We start from the raw sequence: 21183 nt of genomic DNA, 5'->3' as shown, positions 1-21183 counted from the left end.
GAGTCCTTCTAGGCCCACTGAACGCGCGGCGTCGCTGCCACGAGCGCCGCTATAGACACTGGCTATGGAGCACGTGCACTGAGGCGTGCCGAGTCCCTGGTGAGGCCAGATGCCTGACTCAACCTCAGACCTACCTACAGTAAGCCTAAGCCTGGGCGCTAGCAGGCTAGGCTGCACAACACATACGTACCAAGGGTAAGGGTTTCTTAATGAGTCATTCACCAGAGACATTCATACGTGCATACATCACTCACTCCACATAGTCTGTAAATACAGTCTATACTAGCGCATGGGCGAGCGGCCATGCGAACCTTTTATAGCCACGGGCGTCCGGGACCTTCCTGGCTTCTCGGATGGGCCAATCCGAACACGAGCAGGACCTGAGCACGTGACACTCGATCTCCAATGGGAGATCACTCCACAGGCATGCTCAGTGGCCCAACATGAGGACTTAGTCCCTGGAGAATCTGAGCAGCATGCATTGTCATAGCTGTGCCAGAGGTGGCAGCAGCAAGCAAACCCACGGAGTTGGCCTGGGCAGAGCTCCGGGACCGACGAATCTGCTGAGCAGGCTCCACTGCGGCCGAAGAAGAATGGGAGACCGCTGGGTGCAAGGCTCTGGATTCCTGCTGTGCAGTGGCAGGAACCCGACGCCCAACACCATGTCACTACTTGGAGGAACCCTTCGGGTCCTTACGTCTTGGGTTGAAAGCGGGTGCCACCTGGTGTTCTGTACCTCTTTATTGATCCGCCGACGGTCCAGCCTCAACTGCTCAATCTCTTGCAGGTACCCCACTCTATACTCCAAGAGCATCTGAAAGTTTCTCAGGCTTTCCACTGAGCTAACCACCATGATGGGGATCCTACCCTCTTCACTGGATACCTGGTCTTCATCATCAGGAGGGATCCTCACCCTCACCACACCGGATATATTTACAAGGTCTTGCATTACCTTCCCGAGTATTCCAATGATTCTTCCAATCAGATCTTTGGGTACCGGAACTACATCTTTCTGCAAACCCAGCCGATCCATAGCCTCCATTGCTAACTCTAGGCGTTGAGCAGCTTTCATATTACTCCACCTGACCAGCTGTTTGACGTGGGGACATTGTAGATGCATTTCTTTCAGGACAGCTACCCGGCTTGCTGTATCTTCCCTGGCTGATATTATCACCAACTGACGAGTCTCAGGTGCCCAGTGCACCTTACATGCTTTGACCGCCTCTTTGAAAGCCTCATGCACACCTTCCTCAGCACAGGCTTCTTGCATGTCTTCTGGTACATCAATCACAGCCTTGATGGTCGTGGTCTTGCTCTCTCCCTGGACCGAAGGCTCTGGCTTTACCACGGACACTTCCCTCACCACAGTTGACCCAACCGGATGACTGTCTTCTTCAGCTCTTTGCTCACCAACTTCATGACCCTTTGCTCAGATGGGTACCGGCAGTTCCGTCCTGTTATCACTTGCGCTCGGTCGCTGTAAGTCATCGGCCAACTTCTTCTCCCGCAGAAGACCTTTTACTACTCCTCTGAGTTAATCCATCTCTTCCTTAAGGCTCTTGTTCACACTTTGCCAGGTGGACAGGTGACCTCTGAGCTCCAAGACTTCTTTCTCGAGCTCCTCGACCCTGTGCTCAGCCGTTTGTCTCAGGACTCTTTCTCGTTGAACCTGTTCTTCCACCTCTTCTCTAAGGGTCTTATTCAGACCTTGCCACGTTACCATGTGACCTTTGTGCTCGGAGACTTCCTTCTCTAGCTCCTCTAGTCTGTGCTCTCTTTCTCTCTCAGAGCCACAGTCACCCCCAGAGACTGATTCACCCCAGCCTGTCAAGTAATCCTCCCAGTTACCCACTACCCGTGTGACTACTTCAGCCATCTTATCAATCAGGTCCGTAAGTTGGGCAGACGTACCCCTTCATCTGGTCACATCTACCTCTGACCTATCCACATCAGGAGCAGTCACCGTCTCAATATCTGTTAGCCCAACAGTAGACACGTCTCCAACCTCCTGCCCTAGGTCATCAAACCTGACAAAGTCCCGGCCCCACTCCAAGGCATAGACTAAGTCCCGAGGTATCCCGCCCCCTTGGAACTCAGCACCTATGGGCCGCTCAAACATCACGCTGTCTACCATATAGTTCACCGTGACCCCATGTTTACAGCGAACCTGGACCATTCTCTCGGTCAGACAGAAAGTGAGAGGAGATCTTATCAGAGTCACCTGACACTTTGAGTCCAGCCGACCCGAGACTCCTTCTTGGAGCAGCATTACGGTACACACTTGTGGCCCGTCATTATCCGGAAAAATATTCCACATTCCGGAAAAGTCATGCACACACACCATGGTTCCTCAGAGATGTCCACTGAGGTACCCAGTGCTGCCGCTTTCGAAAACTCGGCCCCTTTCTGGACCACCATCCCAATTTGGGCCACCATCCCGATTTGGGTCACCGCCCCCTTCTGGGACTCCACCCCCTTTTGGGCTACCACCCCGATTTGGGCCACCGCCCCCTTTTGGGATTTCCCCATGTCCGTTTTACCGGTCTCCTTAGACCGCAGTTCACACCACAGTTTGTCTCTTACGATACCACACAAGTCCTTGCTGGCACCACCACAGCTCCTGCTGTCACCGATCTTCGACACCACCGGCTGCCGTTCACACACAGCAGCAGGTGTCACCTTCGTAACCCCGCCGAGTTACAGCAAGCCGCTTGTCCCCTTCGCAACCCCGCCGAGTTACAGCAAGCCGCTTGTCACCTTCTTGACTCCCACTGAGCCACCAAAGGCTGAGTTGAGAAAAGAAAAAACACACCACACAAAAACTCACATGTCCTGTCTGTGTGCTATTCAGGACGTTCCGTCTCCGCCTGAGACCGTCCAACACACAGGGCGCACAGGGTGCTATTCAGGGAGCGACCGTCCTCCCAGGGTTTCCCAACACACCCACCTCACCAGGTCCAGGGGCTCAGTGGGTGCTCTTCAGGACATCCGTCTCCGCCTGAGACTGCCCAACACTCACGCCTCACCAGGTCCAAGGTCATACCACGTGCTCCAGGGATCCGATTCTTTCTCCTAGAATCTCCCAACACTGACCCTCCAGGACCTTGCTCACTGAACCCTCCAGGTGCACAGTCTTTATCACTGACCCAGGTCAGTACAGCACGAACACCTGTCCATTACCTGTGTCAGCCACACAGGTCCTCGGGTACCTCTTATCCACAGAGGCATCCTAGCAATCACCAGTCTCTTTCTCACTGACCCCGGTCAGTACAACACGGTTTTCACGGCCATCACCTGCCGGCCGTGCAGGTTCTCGGACCCCTCTACCGCAGAGGGCCTCAAAAAATGCATCCACAGTCATTCTCTCAGGGGCAGTGGTAGGAAGGGAAAAAGTCCAAGCCTGCGGGGCTTCCCTTAACAGAGACATAATGACCCCCACCTTCTGACTTTCATCCCCAGAAGAGTGCGGTCTTAATGAGAAAAAAAAGCTTACAGCCCTCCTTGAAAACTTTAAATTACTTTTTATCTCCGGAAAAGGTATCTTGCAATTTAACCGGGGACTCACGGGAAACTAATGTAACAGCTCGAGCCCCTGTCCCGTAAGCCCCTGATGATAAAGCCCCTTGAACAGTGTCAGCTATCAGCTGCTGAGACTGAGCCAGTGTCACGCCGTGTCTGCATACTCACCCAGCCATCGCTCCCACGCCGCAGCCCCTCGCCGCCCGACAGCCACGGCGGTCACCTCTGACAGACGCGCGTCCGACGGCGTCTTTGCATGCAATGCGCATGCGCCATAGGCCGCGACCGCGCCTCCCTTCTCCTTGTGCTCCAGCTATGCCCTGACCCGGAAGCACCCCCTGACCAATGGCAGACCAGACAGGGGCATATCAGGCCGCTTCCCCCTGAGGGAGGCGCCTGATCGTTGTGTTTCCTAGCACACTGGGCCTCGCTTCATCGTGTGCTCTCTGCAGTCCTGCAGTCTTGTACTCGTCTGCTCTATGCAGCAGCCTCTCAATCCTGTTATCCGAGTTCCCTGCTGTACTCCAGCCCTGCCTCCGGTGTTCCTGTTCCATCCTGCTCCAGTCCTGCCGTCCTACTCCAGTCCTGCCTTCAGTGTTCCTGTTCCATCCTGCTCCACTCCTGCCATCCCACTCCAGTCCTGCCTCCGGTGTTCCTGTTCCATTCTGCTCTAGTCCTGCCGTCCTACTCCAGTCCTGCCTCCGGTGTTCCTGTTCCATCCTGCTCCAGCCCTTCCGTCCTACCCCAGCCCTGCCTCCGGTGTTCCATTTCCATCCTGCTCCAGTCCTTCCGTCCTCCTCTAATCCTGTCTCCTGTGTTCCTGCTCCAGCCATCCCTCCTCATTCCACTCTACTGTCTTACTCCATTCCTGTCCCCTGTGTTCCAGCTCTGTCCTGTCATCTACACTTCAGTCCCTCCACGTTCCAGTCTACAGTCTTACTCCACTCCTGTCCCCTGTGTTCCAGCTCTGTTCTGTCATCTACTCTTCAGTTCCACAATCGTACTCCAGTCCATCCTGAGCCGCCCCTCTCGGTACCGGCTACCGTGGTAATCAAACCCCGGGGCCTGCTCCTAACGGTCCCTGTATAGGGGTCGGTTTCACCTGGCAGCTCGCCTGGGGCCCCTCGGTGCCACGGTCCATAGGGTCCACTCCTGGAGATTCCGGCTCCTGACCAGCCACGCTAACAGCCAGAACTCGTTATTCCTCATTGAGTTTCTGAGACATCTGAGTCAGGTGCTTTACCTGCTCAGAAAGAGCGTGCATAGGATCCATTGCACACACAGGAAAAAAAAAGGTAGCGGTCAGTTATAATATAAGGAACACCGCACTGCAGTTGCTCACTGAGCCAGTGAGCGTGTCCTGAGTAAGACAAACTGTGCTCAATGATACCTGTGGAGCGGGGCAGCAGCGGTGAAGATGCGTGCTTCAGACAAATAGGACCTGAAGCACGTGACTGCCAAGGGGCGGAGCCGGCCACAGGACTCTCAGAGGAAGCAAGAGCAGAGAGAGATTGCTTAAGGCCAGATAGGACCTGAAGCACCTGACTGCTGGGGGCGTGGCCTAAACTACGGAGCGCTAAGAGCTGAAGGAAAACTCCTAGAAAGGAAACTACGGGACAAAGTTACCAAGGGGCATAGACAGGGACGTAAACCAGATCAGGCCGGGGTCAAAGCACAAGATAGAACGACAGTACTAAAGGATTAGACAGAACGGATCGTCACGACGTAGCAAGAGATCAGTAAACCAGAACGGGCAAACACAGTACCAAGATAGTAGACAAACTCACAGCGAAGAGACGGACCAGGTCAAAACCAAACAAGCAACAAGATATCAGGCACAAGGCACACGTACGCAAGGGGTCAACTAACTCAGCCAAGAGCAGTAGTATAACTGACACTGGACCTAGGTCGATTGGCAACTAAATAGCCGCCCTCTGCCAGAGAGAGGCAGCAACAATTAACCACTGTCTGACCAGGACGGGACAAAGACAAAATCCCGTCCTGGATCATGACAGGTGGCATCTATTGGTGACAACTTTGTGGTTTGTAGGGACTGTTGGTAGTTGGTGATCTCCTGGAAAATAAAGACAACTTACAGACACTTTATTTATCCCTCCATTTCTTGACAATCTATATTTATGATGATTTAGCCATTTGTGGCTATTGCCAGTTAATAGATAATAGCAACTAGCAATGGTTCAGGATGTTCCTGGTGGCTTGATTACAGCTGATGACATCTGATGGTGACAAATTGGTGGCTCATGGTTTTGATTTGTGCAATCTGCTGTTTGTTGGTGGACACAGGTGATGGTTGATGTTCTGTTATAATGTTAATGGTGGCTAGTAAAGATTCAAGATATTATTGGTATTTTGATGGCATCTGGTGATGAGAAAGTTCAGGGCACTTGGTAGTCGTTGGTGGCACATAGTTGTGCTTGGAGTTGACTGGTGGTGGTTCTTGATCTCCTTCCTAGATGTAATAGGGAGGAACAAGAAGACATATGATATGCATGTTAGTTAACCCTTCATTTACTTCAGAGACTCCTCTGATCTTTTGGTCAGTCAGACACGACCCCTTATTAAATAGACGTCCCCCCGTATTCATGTTTTCTGTGCTACATGTGTAGGTATCTTGTAATGTGACTACATCTTCCCAAGTAACTGTCTAGGAGAGCGGGTACCGAAGGTTTGTCATCTCCAGTAGTGATAGAGTATATTAGCGTCCCATATCACTAATGTTGCAGTTTTGCGCCATCTCTTTTTACGGGGCAGCTCACTGGTGGACCTCGCTGCATCCTAGTGTGAGGAAGGTGACTTAATGGACAGACGTGACTAGTAGTGGGAGGGAACGGTTTGTGCACTAGAGACGGAGATTGACAGGATAGAAGGGTGACAGCTGGGAAAGGTGGATAAGGGAGTGTAGTACCTAGAAATGACCACAAGATGGAAGGGAGGAGTAGTTCAGGACTCAACAGCAGCTTAGGGCTTGAGAAACCCTTAGTCATGGGGGGCGGGGAGATAGGAACCCAGGAGGGGAATTCCCGGTGAGAGAGGGGATAAATAGAACTGGTTGGGGTTCCAGGTTAGGTTTGTCCCGGTAGAAGACGGTGGAGAGAGAGAAGAGCTCGACCAGGGGACGGACAGCAAAGAAACAGTCAGGGGGGTGGCCCTGACCCGACAGACCGCAGGACAGACGAGGCCCCGGGGGTACCGATTGGACGACGACCTCGGGCAGGTGAAGTGCTGGCGGTAGGTTGGTCTAGGACAGCCCCAGCGAAAGATCCGCGAGGGACGTAACTTTGACTGGAGCGAAGGTGCGGGTACCCGGGCCTGGAGACAGAGAACTGTAAAGTGGCTGCGGTGCGTGGCTGTGGTCGTCAGGAGGATGACGAATAAATCCGGAACTGTTACTATTGAAATCTGTCTCCGTCTCGTCCTTGCATCGCTTGGTGTCTGTGTCATCCAGACAGGGTAAGCAGTGGTCCACCCCCCAACCCGGCCCCCACCACACTCTCTCTCTCTTCTTAGGAGGCAGCTGAATGGTTCTCGCTGCTCTCGCTGCAACTTTATCCTCTTCATTATGGGTTTCAGGTCTGAAAAAAATAATGCGGAGGATTTAGTGGTTCCAGCATCCACAGAAATTATTTCTATTATAACTGGTCTAAAAAGGCTAGAGATTAAAATTCTATCATCCAGAAACACATGGAGCCTGTGCCCGCCACGATCGCAACAAGAGCTTTATCCTTGGCTGTTTAACCCTCTATATTCCACTGTCAATAGCAACTGCAGCATTTAGATGGTTGTGAGATAGAGAAGGCTCCCACTTTCACCCCATTGATGCGATGTTTGACCTAAGTATTGCAGGGTATGAGACCGGGGTTCAGACAATTCACTGTTCAAGTCCCATAGAGGGACTAAGTGAAAAAAATCCCTGTAAAATTATACAAAAAACCCTCCCAAAATGAAAAAATGAAAAAATCATGGAAAAATGTTTTAAACCACATTTGTTATGCAAAAACAAAAATAAACAAAACTAGTACATATATTTGATAATAATTAAAACAAAACAAAAAAATAACTAGCATTCCTTCACTCTTGAGTCCTGCCTTGTGTCCAAACAGTACAGTACTATTGTGCTGTTCCATCTAAAGTTATGATTGTATGCTTATATAATTGTGTTATGTTACCATTCTTTGTATTCAGTTTTGAATTTGGTCTGCTGCCACCTGCTGTCCTTTTTCTGTATAGCAGACTGCAGCTAATTAATTCTAGTACATGCTTTCCACTTCCAGGTCAGATCACTCCTTCTTTTCCTCCCTGTGGCCATTATTTTTTTCATTTTCTCCTGGGAGAGACACGCTTATGTGGCGCCCCTGAGGCTCAGTCGCCACAGAGGTACTGCACCTTCTCCTAAGGTGTAGTGCCCCACTGCCTAGGTAAGTTGGGAGCTCCTTTCCACACTCCAACATTCGCATCCCACACAACAGGGTAGTTCTGCACAACCACATTGCAGCTCAGTGCTTAGAGAGTAGCAGAGCACCTCTAGTGGTTCCCTGCTTGGAACACTGGATGTGCTGGGAGGTGGGTGGAGTTTAGATCCATATAAAAGATGGGGAAGGTTTAGAATGTCATCCGCTCAATGCCGACTTTTATTTCCCATTGACTTGCATTGGGGTCGGGTTTCGGACGAAACTCCGACTTTTTTTTGCCCTAGTCGGACCAGTTTCATCCGACTCAAATTTTGTTTCATGAAACCCGATCCGACCAAAGTCGCTCAACTCTACTCACGACCAAAATGCTCTGTCAAACCAACCATAAAGGCTGTCGAAAACTATCACAATACGAAGGATGAGTTCAATGACAACCTGGACAACCTATGGGAGTGAGTCACCTCCCTCATGTCAAGCATCCAACGCCACAAAAATGATGCAGCGAGTCTACAGGACACTATAAAACGGCTGGACACGGCCCATGGAAGATACAAGAGACTATCCGCAAGGTACGTTGCCTTCCTAAAAGACTCTAATATTGATGAAGCCTCTTCAGAATTAAGCAAAGTAGATTCCACAGAAAGAGAAAGGGACGCCGCCGTGCAAGACACCAAAGATAATGTGGAGCTCCGTATTGCTCATCTGCAAGAATCAAGATCCCACAGGTCAGGCTCATCCAGACACTGCGCTCGGTCATACAAATCATCCTGCTCAAGAACTTCAGCCCTCAGCGACAGAATCTTAGAGGCCCGTTTAAATGCAGAGCGATCCAAACTAAGACGTTCCTTTACAGAAAAGAAAGCAGAAGCAGAAGCCAAGAAAGCCGAAGCAGAGGCAGAAGCCAAGAAAGCAGAGGCAGAAGCCAAGAAAGCTGAAGCACAGGCAGAAGCCAAGAAAGCAGAGGCTCAAGCAAAGATCCTTCATACAGAAGCAGAGGCTCGGGCAAAGATTCTTCAAACTGAAATGGAGGAAGAAATCGCGCTAGCCGAAGTAAAAATACTTGTGCAAGCACTGAAGCAAAACCTCGACCCGATTTGCCTACCACCACTGGAAGAAGAGGACCCAGCTGTCCGTACCAGTGATTAAGTGCAGAAGCAGATATCTGCAGCACACACCTTCTCCAGCGACGTTCAACCCAACAATATGGAAACGTCCAAGTCAGCCCAACTTACGGTGCCAGTGTTACCCACAGCATCTGCAGAGACCCAAGACCAACCTCATAATGTGTCCCCTCAGAAGCAGCAATCATCACCAGACGACCACAAGATGCACTCCAGTCCATCTCCACAATTCAAGCTGCAGTCATCGAAATCTCCAGAGGTTAAACCATAGCTCAACCCTGCAGCAACATCATTCTACCAAGGAACAATTCACCCTTCCACACCACACAGCTTATACGCCCGAGAGGCAACACAAGCTAACATGGTAACAAGGAGTGAAGGATCGGATATGCCTGAGTTAGCCAGGTTTATGGTGAGCAAAGATCTAATCAGCACCTGCCTCTCAAAGTTTGACGACTGTGCAGAGAACTACAGAGCCTGGAAAGCAACCTTCAAGGCCACCATTGCTGACCTGAATCTATCTGCAGAATGGGAGCTCGACCTCATGGTAAAATGGTTGGGTCCTGACTCCACAAACCATATCACGAATCTTCGGACCGTCTACATGGGGCAAGCTGAAGCACCTCTCGCTGCTGCCTGGCTGAGACTCGAAAGAATCTATGGCAGCGCTGAAGCCATAGAAAAGTCCCTATTCAAGAGACTGCAGAACGTTCCAAGGATCAACCTTAAGGAAGCCCACAAGCTTCTGGACTTAAGCGACCTGCTTATGGAGCTGGAACTTGCAAAAAGAGACCCTCGTCTGTCTGGATTATGCTACCTGGACACTGCCCATGGGGTGAACCCAATCATCTCAAAGCTGCCACATAGTCTGCAAGAGAAGTGGGCAGTATGCGTTTCCAAGTACAAAAGATCACATGATGTCACCTTTACTCCATTCAATCAGTTCTGCAAGTTTGTTGACGAACAGGCCCAAATGAGGAACGACCCTAGCCTAGACTTCCTGGAGTCTAACACTACAGCTCCAGCAACACCGTCATCAAGGTATGAAAGCGTCTCACATAGACGCAAGGACTTGAGGAGCAGTATAAGTGTCAGAAAGACTAACCTGCCACCACCTGCAGCAACTGCCGATAAACAGTACACTATTCCATCGAGAGATAAGTCTTTCAATCGTGAGTGTCCCATTCACAAAAAACCACACTCACTGAATAAATGTAGAGGCTTCAGGTCCAAAAGCATGCAGGAGCGCAAGAAAATAGTCAGCGAACTTGGGGTATGTTTCAAGTGCTGCGCCTCATTAGAACACATGGCCAAGGACTGTAAATCTGCCATTAAATGTGAAGAGTGTCATAGTGACAAACACCCTTCAGCTTTGCATCCAACCTCAGCCACCAGTGATCCAGCAGTCGCAGTTACCTCTAGTCCGGCTACAAGCCATGGCGGGGAGCCACAGAATAACACCAAGTCTACCACGGCTGTCTCCTGCTCATGCTCAGAAGTATGTGGGGAGAGCCAAAGTGATAACTGCTGTGCCAGGATATGCCTAATCAGAGTTTATCCAGAAGGGCAACCAGAGAAGGCAGTAAAAATGTATGCCATCATTGACGATCAGAGCAATAGATCCCTAGCTGGACCTAAGTTCTTTGAAGCCTTTGGAATCAAGGGACCAGCAACGCCCTATACTCTGAACACATGCTCAGGCCGCACAGAGACTAGCGGCAGAAGGGCACAAGGTTTCATTGCTTCTCCTGTCAATGGACGCGTAGAAATACCCTTACCTACACTAATCGAATGTGATCAAATACCCGACCAAAGGGATGAGATCCCTACCCCAGAAGCTGCGTTCCACCAACCACACCTAAGGCACCTAGTCAGCATTATCCCACCTATGGACACAGATGCTGAAATCCTACTTCTGCTCGGCAGAGACAATTTAAGGATACATAAGGTCCGCCAACAGTGTAATGGTCCTGACTATGCCCCCTACGCACAGAGACTCGACTTGGAGTGGGTAATCATAGGAAATGTGTGCTTGGACCGAACAAGAGTCGATTCCTTTAAGACCTATGTACGCAGAGACGGACGAGCTACTTTCTGCAAACCATGCCCTCATCACTACGAGGTGAAAGAGAAGCCTCCAGATCCCGCACAGCTGCCTGATGTCATTCCTTCTCCCTATGCAGACGACTTGGGAAGATCGGTGTTTCATACAACTAAGGATGACAACAATGTAGCCCCGTCAATGGAAGACAAGGAATTTGTCAGGATAATGGACAATGAGTTCCTTAAGGACAAGACCAATCACTGGGTTTTTCCCATACCCTTCCAAGCTACCAGGGTAAAGGCCCCGTCTCACTAAGCAATCTCGGTAGCGAGATCGCTGCTGAGTCACAACTTTTGTGACATAACAGCGATCTCACCAGCGAGATCGCTGTGTGTGACAGCGATCAGCGAGCGGCCCCCCTGCCGGTATCGCTGATCGCTGCAAGAAATCTCTGGACATTTCTTTGGTCGCTGGTCTCCCGCTGGCCAGCACGCATCGCTGTGTGTGACAGCGGGAGACCAGCGATCAGGTGTAAAAAATAATAAAAAAAATAAAAAATATAGTTATTCTCACCTTCCGACGTCGCATTCAGCCATCCCGCCTCTCTCCACGCTCCGGTCCCAGTGATCCTTTGCACGAATGACCGCGAGACTTTGTTATCCCGCGAGACCGTGACATCTCGCGGTCATTCGTGCAAAGGATCACTGGGACCAGAGCGTGGAGAGAGGCGGGATGGCTGAACAGGACGTCGGAAGGTGAGAATAACTATATTTTTTATTTTGATTCTATTTTTTACAGGATGGCCAGCGATGCCGGGCGCTCGGCATCGCTGTGCTGATCGCTGGTGAAGCTGTCTGTGTGACAGCTCACCAGCGATCACATAGCGACTTACCAGCGATCCTGACACCTTGATATCGGTGTCGGGATCGCTGGTAAGTCGCTTAGTGAGACGGGGCCATAAGACTCCCGAACAATCGTGAACAAGCCTTGTCCAGATTCAACTCTCTCCAGCGCACACTTAGCAACAAACCGGAGATGAAAGAACACATTGTCACCTTCATGAGCAAGATATTCTGGAATAACCATGCGGAGCCAGCGCCTTCCTTAAAGGAAAACAAGGAGTGCTGGTACCTACCCTCATTCGGAGTATATCACCCACGGAAACCTAAGCAAATTAGAGTTGTCTTTGATTCAAGCGCCAAACATCAAGGTGTATCTCTCAACGATGTCCTCCTCACGGGTCCTAACCTTACAAACAACCTAGTAGGAGTGTTGATGAGGTTCCGGAAAGAGCCCATTGCCATCACCGCCGACATTGAACAGATGTTCCACTGTTTCATAGTCAGAGAGGACCATAGGAATTTCCTCAGGTTCCTATGGTACAAGGACAATGACCCCAGCAAAGAGATGGTGGAGTATCGCATGAGGGTGCACGTATTCGGGAACAGCCCTTCCCCAGCAGTGGCAACCTATGGCCTGCGGAGAACCGCTCAAGAAGGAGAGAGCCGAATATGGAAGAGATGCCAGAGACTTTGTAGAGAAAGACTTCTATGTAGATGATGGACTAAAATCTCTACCCACAGAAGAAGCGGCTATCGATCTACTCAAGAGGACCCAAGGTATGCTGAACCAAGCTAAGCTTAGATTGCACAAAATTGCTTCAAACCGCCTGGCTGTCATGAAAGCCTTTGATTCAAGTGACCACGCAGCAGGATTCAAGGACATAGACCTGGGACCAGACTGTCCGCCTGTGCAGAGAAGCTTAGGCTTGAGGTGGAATCTGTCAGTCGACACCTTCAGTTTCCAAATAGACTGTGCAGACAAACCATTCACTAAACGTGGTGTCCTGTCAGTGGTGAATAGCTTATACGACCCACTGGGGTTCGTAGCACCAATTACCATACAAGGTTTCTGAGACAGCTTTCCGAAACCGTCAAGGACTGGGATTCCCCACTCCCTCCTGAGAAGGAACCAAAATGGGAAACCGGGAAGCAGTCTTTGTGTGCCTTGGATGAGATCCACATACCAAGATGCTACGCCAGAACCTCACTTGCTGCTAGCACTAGGAAGGAACTCCATGTGTTCTTTGATGCATCCATGGAGGCCATTGCAGCAGTTGCCTATCTGAAGGTGACGGGACCCGACAATCAAGATCACGTTGGGTTTGTCTTCGCAAGGCTAAGTTGGCTCCCAAGACTGACCACACTATTCCCAGGCTTGAACTCTGTGCGACCGTGCTTGCAGTAGAACTCGCAGACTTTATACAGCATGAGCTGGACACCAACATAGATGACGTGCAATACTACAGAGACAGTAAGGTTGTCTTAGGTTACATCTACAACCAAACAAGGCGATTCTATGTGTACGTAAGTAACCGCATCGAGAGAATAAGGAGGTCTTCCAAGCCTGAACAATGGCACTATATCCCATTTGAACTTAATTCAGCTGACCTTGCCACTAGACCTATGTGTTGTGAGTTCATTTTCCCCTTCACCATTGAGGTCTGATGAACTCCCTCTTCTGGTGAAGAATGGTAGTGAGGCTGATTACAAAGCACCTGAGCAGAATTATGATGACTGGGTGACTGGGATTGCTGACTGGATATAAGGCAGCCGACGCCCTTCTGAGAGCTGCCAAGGCATTATCATTCCAGGTAGTAAGGACCGCCCACTTTCGGAATTTTTGACAGTACAATTCTGCAGAATCTCGACCCTGGCTCAATGCCAACAGGGTCTTTTCAGTCTAAACAATAGCATTAGGTTCGTCATACAACAACCCCAAGGCTTGAAAAAATGCGTTCACATTAGTCAAAATAGGATCATCTGGTTTCAAAGAAAGCGCCCAATCCTGGGGATCGCCACGCAGCAAAGAGATGACAAAGAGATGACAATTTTAACCTGCTGCGCGGAGCTCCCAGATGAGTTAGGCTTCAAGGCAAAAAATAATTTACAATTATTTTTGAAATTCAAAAATTTAGACCGATCCCCAAAAAACACATCAGGAGTAGGGATCTTTGGTTCAGCAGCATGTGAATGAGCAAGGTAGGCGGAAATTCCCCGCACTTCCGCAGCGAGCTGCTCCACACGATCAGACAATTGCTTTATCTCCATTGAGAGAAAAAAAATTCCCCCTACGGCCTCAGAGATATAGAGGAGAAATTATACACACTTTTTTTTTTTTTTTTACAATTCTTTCCTGTTATTGAGTACCCTCGGGTCTGCGGTATGGCTGGTGATTCTGTTACGAATGAGTCACCGTAGGAGGCAAAAGCAGAAATACTAGCTAAGTCCAGAAAACCAGAGAAGTTGGCAGCTATCGGATTGCAGACCCCTGAACCTATCAACAACAACTAGCAGTAGCCGTGGGGGGTTTCTACGGTGCCCTAGACCCCTCGATCACAGCCGGAGAACTAAATAGCCTAAAGACAGAAAGGGAAATCTAAACTGCCCCAGAGCAGACCCCAAAGCAATAGGCAGCCCCCAACATATAATGACGGTGAAGCAAGATGAAAAAACACTCACACAGATAGAAAGATAGGCTGAGCAAATGATGGGGACAAAGCTAACTAAATAGGACAGGATAGAAAAGCTGTTGTCTGCAATCCGCCAAAACCCTATCAAAACAAGAGCCAACAGACTGAAAAAGCCCTGAAGACGCTAGGCTTCAAAAAGACTATATCAGTACTCAGGTATTTTCTGAAGACAGAGCAAAAAGGAATTCAGCTCACCCCAGCAGGGAATGGCAGAAATCCAGAAAAACTAGGTAAAACAAAACCAAAACACAAATGCAAAAAGCAGAGTAGAAAACTTAGCTTTTGTGGAGCAGGAATCAGACTGGTCTCCTAGAATCCCTCAGGGAAATCACCAGCAAGTCAGAAGGGCGTCGGCTTCCTTATATCCAGTCAGCAATTCCAGTCACCCAGTCATCATCATCCTACTGGATTCTCGCCTGGCTAGATGGAGACTCCAGTATTTGGTTAAATGGAAGGGTTATGGCCAGGAGGATAATTCTTGGGTCCCTGCATCTGATATTCTTGCCGAAAGATTGGTTCGTGCCTTTCATCGGGCCCATCCTGATCGCCCTGGTGGCGTGGATGAGGGTTCGGTGACCCCTCCTCAAGGGGGAGGTACTGTTGTGAGTTCATTTTCCCCTTCACCATCGATGTCTGATGAACTCCCTCTTCTGGTGAAGAAAGGTAATGAGTCTGATTACCAAACACCTGGTCTGGTAGATGATGACTGGGTAACAGGAACTTCTAACTGGATATAAGGCAGCCGACGCCCTTCTGAGTCGCTGGTGATTTCTCTGCTGGATTCTTGGAGACCAGTCTGATTCCTGCTTCCCAAAGATAAGTTTTTGCTCGGCTATTGAACTTATTAGTTTTGTTTTGCTTACCTTGTTTTTTGGAGTTTTGCCATCCCCGGTCAGGGGTGTGCTGAGTTCCTTTTTTGTCTCTGATCAGTTTGTCTCTTTGCTCTGTCTTTAGAATTTACCTGAGTGCTGATATAGTCATTTTGAAGTCCTAGCGACTTCAGGGCCTGTTTTTCCTATCAGACGGTTGGGACATTTTTTGGTAGGGTTTTTTATGGATTGCAGACAGCAGCTTTTCTATCCTGTCCTTTTTAGTTAGCTTGGGCCCCATCGTTTGCTCAACCTATCTTTCTGTGTTTGTGTTTTCATCTTGCTCCACCGTCATTATATGTTGGGGGCTGCCTATTGCTTTGGGGTCTGCTCTGGGGCAGTTTAGATATCCCCTTTCTTTCTTTAGGCCTATTTAGTTCTCCGGCTGTGATCGAGGGGTCTAGGGCATCGTAGGAACCCCCCACGGTTACTGTTAGTTGTTGTGGATAGGATCAGGGGTCTGCAATCTGATAGCTACCAACCTCTCCGGTTTTCTGGACTTAGCTTGTACTTTTGTTTTTTCCTCCTTCGGTGACTCATTCATAACAGCCAGTGTTAGTTCAAACTGCCTGGTTCTGGAGATGGAGGTGTTGTTTGTGATTGGGGGAGGTGTTTAGAGATTGTTCAGGAGATTGTTGCTTGAAGTTTTGTCTGTGTGCACTTTCTCATCCTCTACTATTTGGTTTCTCCATCCTTTAACTCAACTGTATCTTACTCTGTGGTTTTGTGTGAGCATTTTGTATAGTTGGTGTTTTCATTTATTCCTGTCCATCATTCCTTGTTTGTCTGGTTAGTGTGTTCCTATACACTTTGGCTTCCCACTACCCTGGTAGGGTAGGGGACTTATCAGGGTAGATATAGGAGTATAGCAAAGCATGAGAGCCTGGCGTATCCACCATCAGAAGTAATCCGGGAGACAGGAATAGACTAGGGCGCCTCTAGTTCTAGGGGCCTGGTTAGCGCCCAAAAGTCCCAAACCTTTCGTGACACATATGGGGTATTGCAGCATTCGGGACAAATTGTGTAAAAATCATTTTCCTGTAATAACTCTTATGAAAAAGACAATTCTGAGGCTACAGCAATATTTTATGGATAAACATTTAAATGGTAGAAAATTCTGTGATCCACTTTTGGTGTCAACTTTCTCATTACACCTCTAGATTAATTATTGAGGGGCTTTTGTAAAATGTGGTAACTTTTTTGTGGAGGGGGAATATGGTGCTTTGTCAACTCAGTGGCTCTGTGAACGTGACATGACATCACAAACCATTCTAGGAAAATCTGTACTTGCCTCCTGATCTTTGCTATGTGCCCAGTGTTTTCTAACTAGAGAGGCTGAGTTAGAAATTGTGGGGTCTTTTTTTCCTCATTTTAACCTCTGTGAAAATGAAAAATTTACTGCTAAAGCAACATTTTAGTATAAAAAAAATCAATTTTCAGTTTCTCCTCCAAATGTTATAGACTTCTTTGAATTACCTGTGGGTTCAAAATGTTAGCTACACCCAAGATTGAATTCTCCACAGTGTGTAGTTGCCAAAATGGGGTCACTAATGGAGGTTTCTGCTATTTTGGAACTTCAGGGACTCTGCTAATACGACATGGAGTCAACAGTATATTACGACTCAGGCCCACCATGACTCAAAATGCTAAATCTGCACTAAATCCGCAGGAAAGCTGCATAAAAATTGCGCGGATTTTGACCTGCGGATTCTGCCAAAAGTTGCAGATTCCACGTGGAAAATTCCGCACAGCAATCCACAACGTGTGCACATACCCTAAAACATTCTATGAAGCACTGATTGGTTCAAAATGCTCATCAAACCCCTAGATGAATTCCTTGAGGGGTGTAATTTCTAAAGTGTGGCCAATTGGTTGATTTTTTTGCTGTTTTTGGTATCTAATGGTCTCTCCAAATGCCACAAGGCACCTGCAATCTATTCCAGCCAAAATTGCACTTCGAGAGTTAAATAGCACTTCTTCCCTTCTGAGTCCTGCTGTACGCCCAAATAATAGTTTCTGGCCAGATATTAAAAAAAATTAAACAAAATAAAAATTTGAATTTCCCTTTTTACCCCAGTTAAAAATAAAGAAATAAAAAAATAGCAGAATAAAAAACTAATTTACCTGATAGGTCAGTGACGTAAAGCGAAAATAAATCAAAGTGGCATAATTACGTTTTTGTTCAGACACCGCAATTACTAAAAAAAAATGCAATAAGAACAATCAAAACATCGTATCTACCCCAAAACCCTATGAAAACGTCATGTAGACGTGCAAAAAATGAGCTCCTTCGACAGAAAAAGATAAAATGTTACAGGTTTCTGGAAATGGAGACACAAATGGCGGACACGTCTAATTTTTCTTTTAATTTTTTTTGCCCAAATTTTACTTCTTATTGGGCCGATCCAATTTTTTTGACCTTCTGTTTGAAAAAGTTTACACATTTTTTCAAAATACTGAAATCACCTTGTTAGAATGAGAATGCCAAAAAAGGAAACTCCAGAATTGGTGTTTTTTCGTTGCTACACCCTTCCAAAAAATGCAAAAAAAAATGGAATCCGAATATCATATCCATGTGAGGGAAGGCCAGGGCCATAGTCGTGGCAGAGATTAACGGTTTAGGCTCGCCCTGGCCGTCCTTCACATGCAAACAGTACCCATTGCTCTGTATACCTGTGGCCTCATCTTCTGCACCATCAGGGTCTCCTCTACGAGGCTGGAGGCTTCTGTAGAGTTCAGCAGGTTCGCAGGATGCAGTGACGAGACACGAGACTGAGTGTGGTTTGTGGAAATAATTTTTATAAACTGTAGCCGCTGGGGCTATATTGAGCAAACAAAAAGTGTTAACAACAACCAGTCCACGCAGGGGCTCAACAAACCTAACAACACTTTCTTATGGTAAATGCGACTAACTCGGTTGGCCCAGTTGCTATAGGCCACGTATGAACAAACTGGGGGACCTTATCTCCTATGGTAACTTATCCTTCCAGGGATCTGTCAGGATCACAGGCGTGGCTGCGTGGAGGTCGCTGATGCGGCTGCCTTGATGCCTCGATATTCCGGGATGAAACTGGGCTCGACAGGCCCTTGAAGAAACAATGCCGGTGGGGCGCAACAGGCCCTGAAGAAACGATGACGGTGGGGCGCAACAGGCCCTGAAGAAACAATGCCGGTAGGGCGCAACAGGCCCTGAAGAAACGATGCCGGTGGGGCGTAACAGGCCTTAAAGAAACGATGACGATGGGGCGCAACAGGCCCTGAAGAAACGATGCCGGTGGGGCGCAACAGGCGTCTCCTTGCGGCTCTCGTCTCACCGCGGAGTTATGACGTAGTCTCTAAATATAACCGTTCACCAACCTCTGCTCAGGGTCCCTAAGCAAACCGGACGGGGGCCTCTACGGCCGCCTGTAGCGAGGTGGCGCCCCCAGGGGCCGGTGATGACAGGGCCGCAACTGTGGGAGAAGGCAGGGGGGCAGTGTCCAATGGCTGGATATCCTTAAAGACAAAAATGTCCAGGAAGGATGGGAAATCTTGAAAAATGAAATTCTCAAAGCACAGTTGTTAACAATTCCGAAAAGAGGGAAGAATAGGAAGCATTTAAGGAAACCAGGATGGATGAACACAGAACTTAAGCACATGCTAAAAAGGAAGCAAAAAATGTTTATAAAATGGAAAGAAGGAGGCATATCTAAAGAAGAATATAATGCTGTCTGCAGAACCTGCAAGGCACAAATCAGATTATCTAAAGCTGAAAATGAATTGAGGCTTGCAAGAGATGTCAAAAGCAATAATAAAGGATTTTGGGGATATGTCAAAAGTAAAAGAAAAGTCAAAGATGCTATAGGATTTTTACAGGATGAAAATGATGAAATGGTAAGACAGGATGTTGAGAAGGCTGAACTTTTAAATTCCTATTTTGCATCTGTTTTCTCTCAGAAAGGAAATGTAACATCAACTGTTATTCACTGTCCTATTAAGGGAATAGAAGAATCCAGGATATCTATAAACAGAAAGATAGTGAGGAAACACTTAGCTAACCTAAATGTATTCAAGTCTCCAGGTCCAGATGAATTACACCCCAGAGTACTGAAGGAGATAGCAGAAGAAATTTTTGAACCCCTCTCCATAATCTTTGAAAATTCTTGGAGAACAGGAGAAGTGCCAGAAGACTGGAGAAGAGCAAATGTTGTTCCTATCTTCAAAAAGGGGAAGAAGGTGGACCCAGGCAACTATAGGCCGGTGAGTCTGACTTCTATACCAGGAAAGATCTTTGAACAAATTATTAAACAACATGTATGTCAATACCTGGATAAGAATGAAGTGATTAAACAGAGTCAGCATGGGTTTGTAACTAATAAGTCATGTCAGACTAATTTAATTTCCTTCTATGATGGTATTACTGATTGGGTGGATCAAGGAAATGCTGTAGATATAGTATATCTTGACTTCAGCAAAGCATTTGACAAAGTCTCTCATACAATCCTTATTGAAAAAATGACTAAGTATGGAATGGACAAGGCAACTGTTAGGTGGATTCATAACTGGCTTAGTGATCGGACCCAAAGAGTGGTCGTAAATGGCTGCACATCCAGTTGGAAGAATGTCTCAAGTGGGGTACCACAGGGCTCTGTCCTGGGCCCTGTATTGTTCAACATCTTTATCAACGATTTAGATGAAGGAATTGAGGGTAAACTGATTAAATTTGCTGATGACACAAAGCTAGGAGGGATAGCTAATACTAGAGAAGAGAGAGAGAGGATTCAAAAAGATTTAAATAAACTGGAGAAGTGGGCAGCAACTAACAGAATGGTTTTTAACAGGGAGAAATGCAAAGTACTACATCTGGGCAATAAAAATGAAAAAAGAATATATAGAATGGGAGGAATAGGGCTAAGTGACAGCACATGTGAAAAAGACTTGGGTATACTAATAGATCACAGACTGAATATGAGTCAACAGTGTGATGCAGCAGCAAAAAAGGCAAATGCAATTCTAGGATGTATTAACAGAAGCATACAGTCTAGATCACGTGAAGTAATTATTTCCCTCTACTCCTCTTTGGTCAGACCTCATCTGGAATATTGTGTCCAATTTTGGGCACCACATTTTAAAAAAGACATCAACAAACTGGAGCAAGTTCAGAAAAGAGCGACCAGAATGGTGACCGGTCTGCAAACCCTGTCTTATGAGGAAAGGTTGCAGGATTTGGGAATGTTTAGTTTGCAAAAGAGAAGACTGAGAGGAGACTTAATAGCTGTCTACAAATATCTAAAGGGCTGTCACATTGTAGAAGGATCAACTTTATTCTCATTTGCACAAGGAAAGACTAGAAGCAATGGGATGAAGCTGAATGGGAGGAGACACAGATTAGATATTAGAAAAAACTTTTTGACAGTTAGAGTGATCAATGAGTGGAACAGGCTGCCACGAGAAGTGGTGAGTTCTCCTTCAATGGAAGTCTTCAAACAGAGGCTGGACAGACATCTAACTGGGATGATTTAGCGAATCCTGCTTTGAGCAGGGGGTTGGACCAGATGGCCCAGGAGGTCCCTTCCAACTCTACGATTCTATGATTCTATGATGATCTGCCACATAGTGGGCGACCTGCCCGTCTGTTCTGCTGTGACTCCTGCTACTCCGCTTTTCACTACCGTTGTCACTGCTGCCT

The sequence above is a fragment of the Dendrobates tinctorius genome, unplaced genomic scaffold (genome assembly GCF_039654945.1).
Source record: "Dendrobates tinctorius isolate UK_male_01 unplaced genomic scaffold, ASM3965494v1 ptg000196l, whole genome shotgun sequence".
NCBI lineage: Eukaryota > Metazoa > Chordata > Amphibia > Anura > Dendrobatidae > Dendrobates > Dendrobates tinctorius.
The sequence above is the reverse complement of the archived record's forward strand: the minus strand, read 5'-3'. Positions refer to the sequence as shown.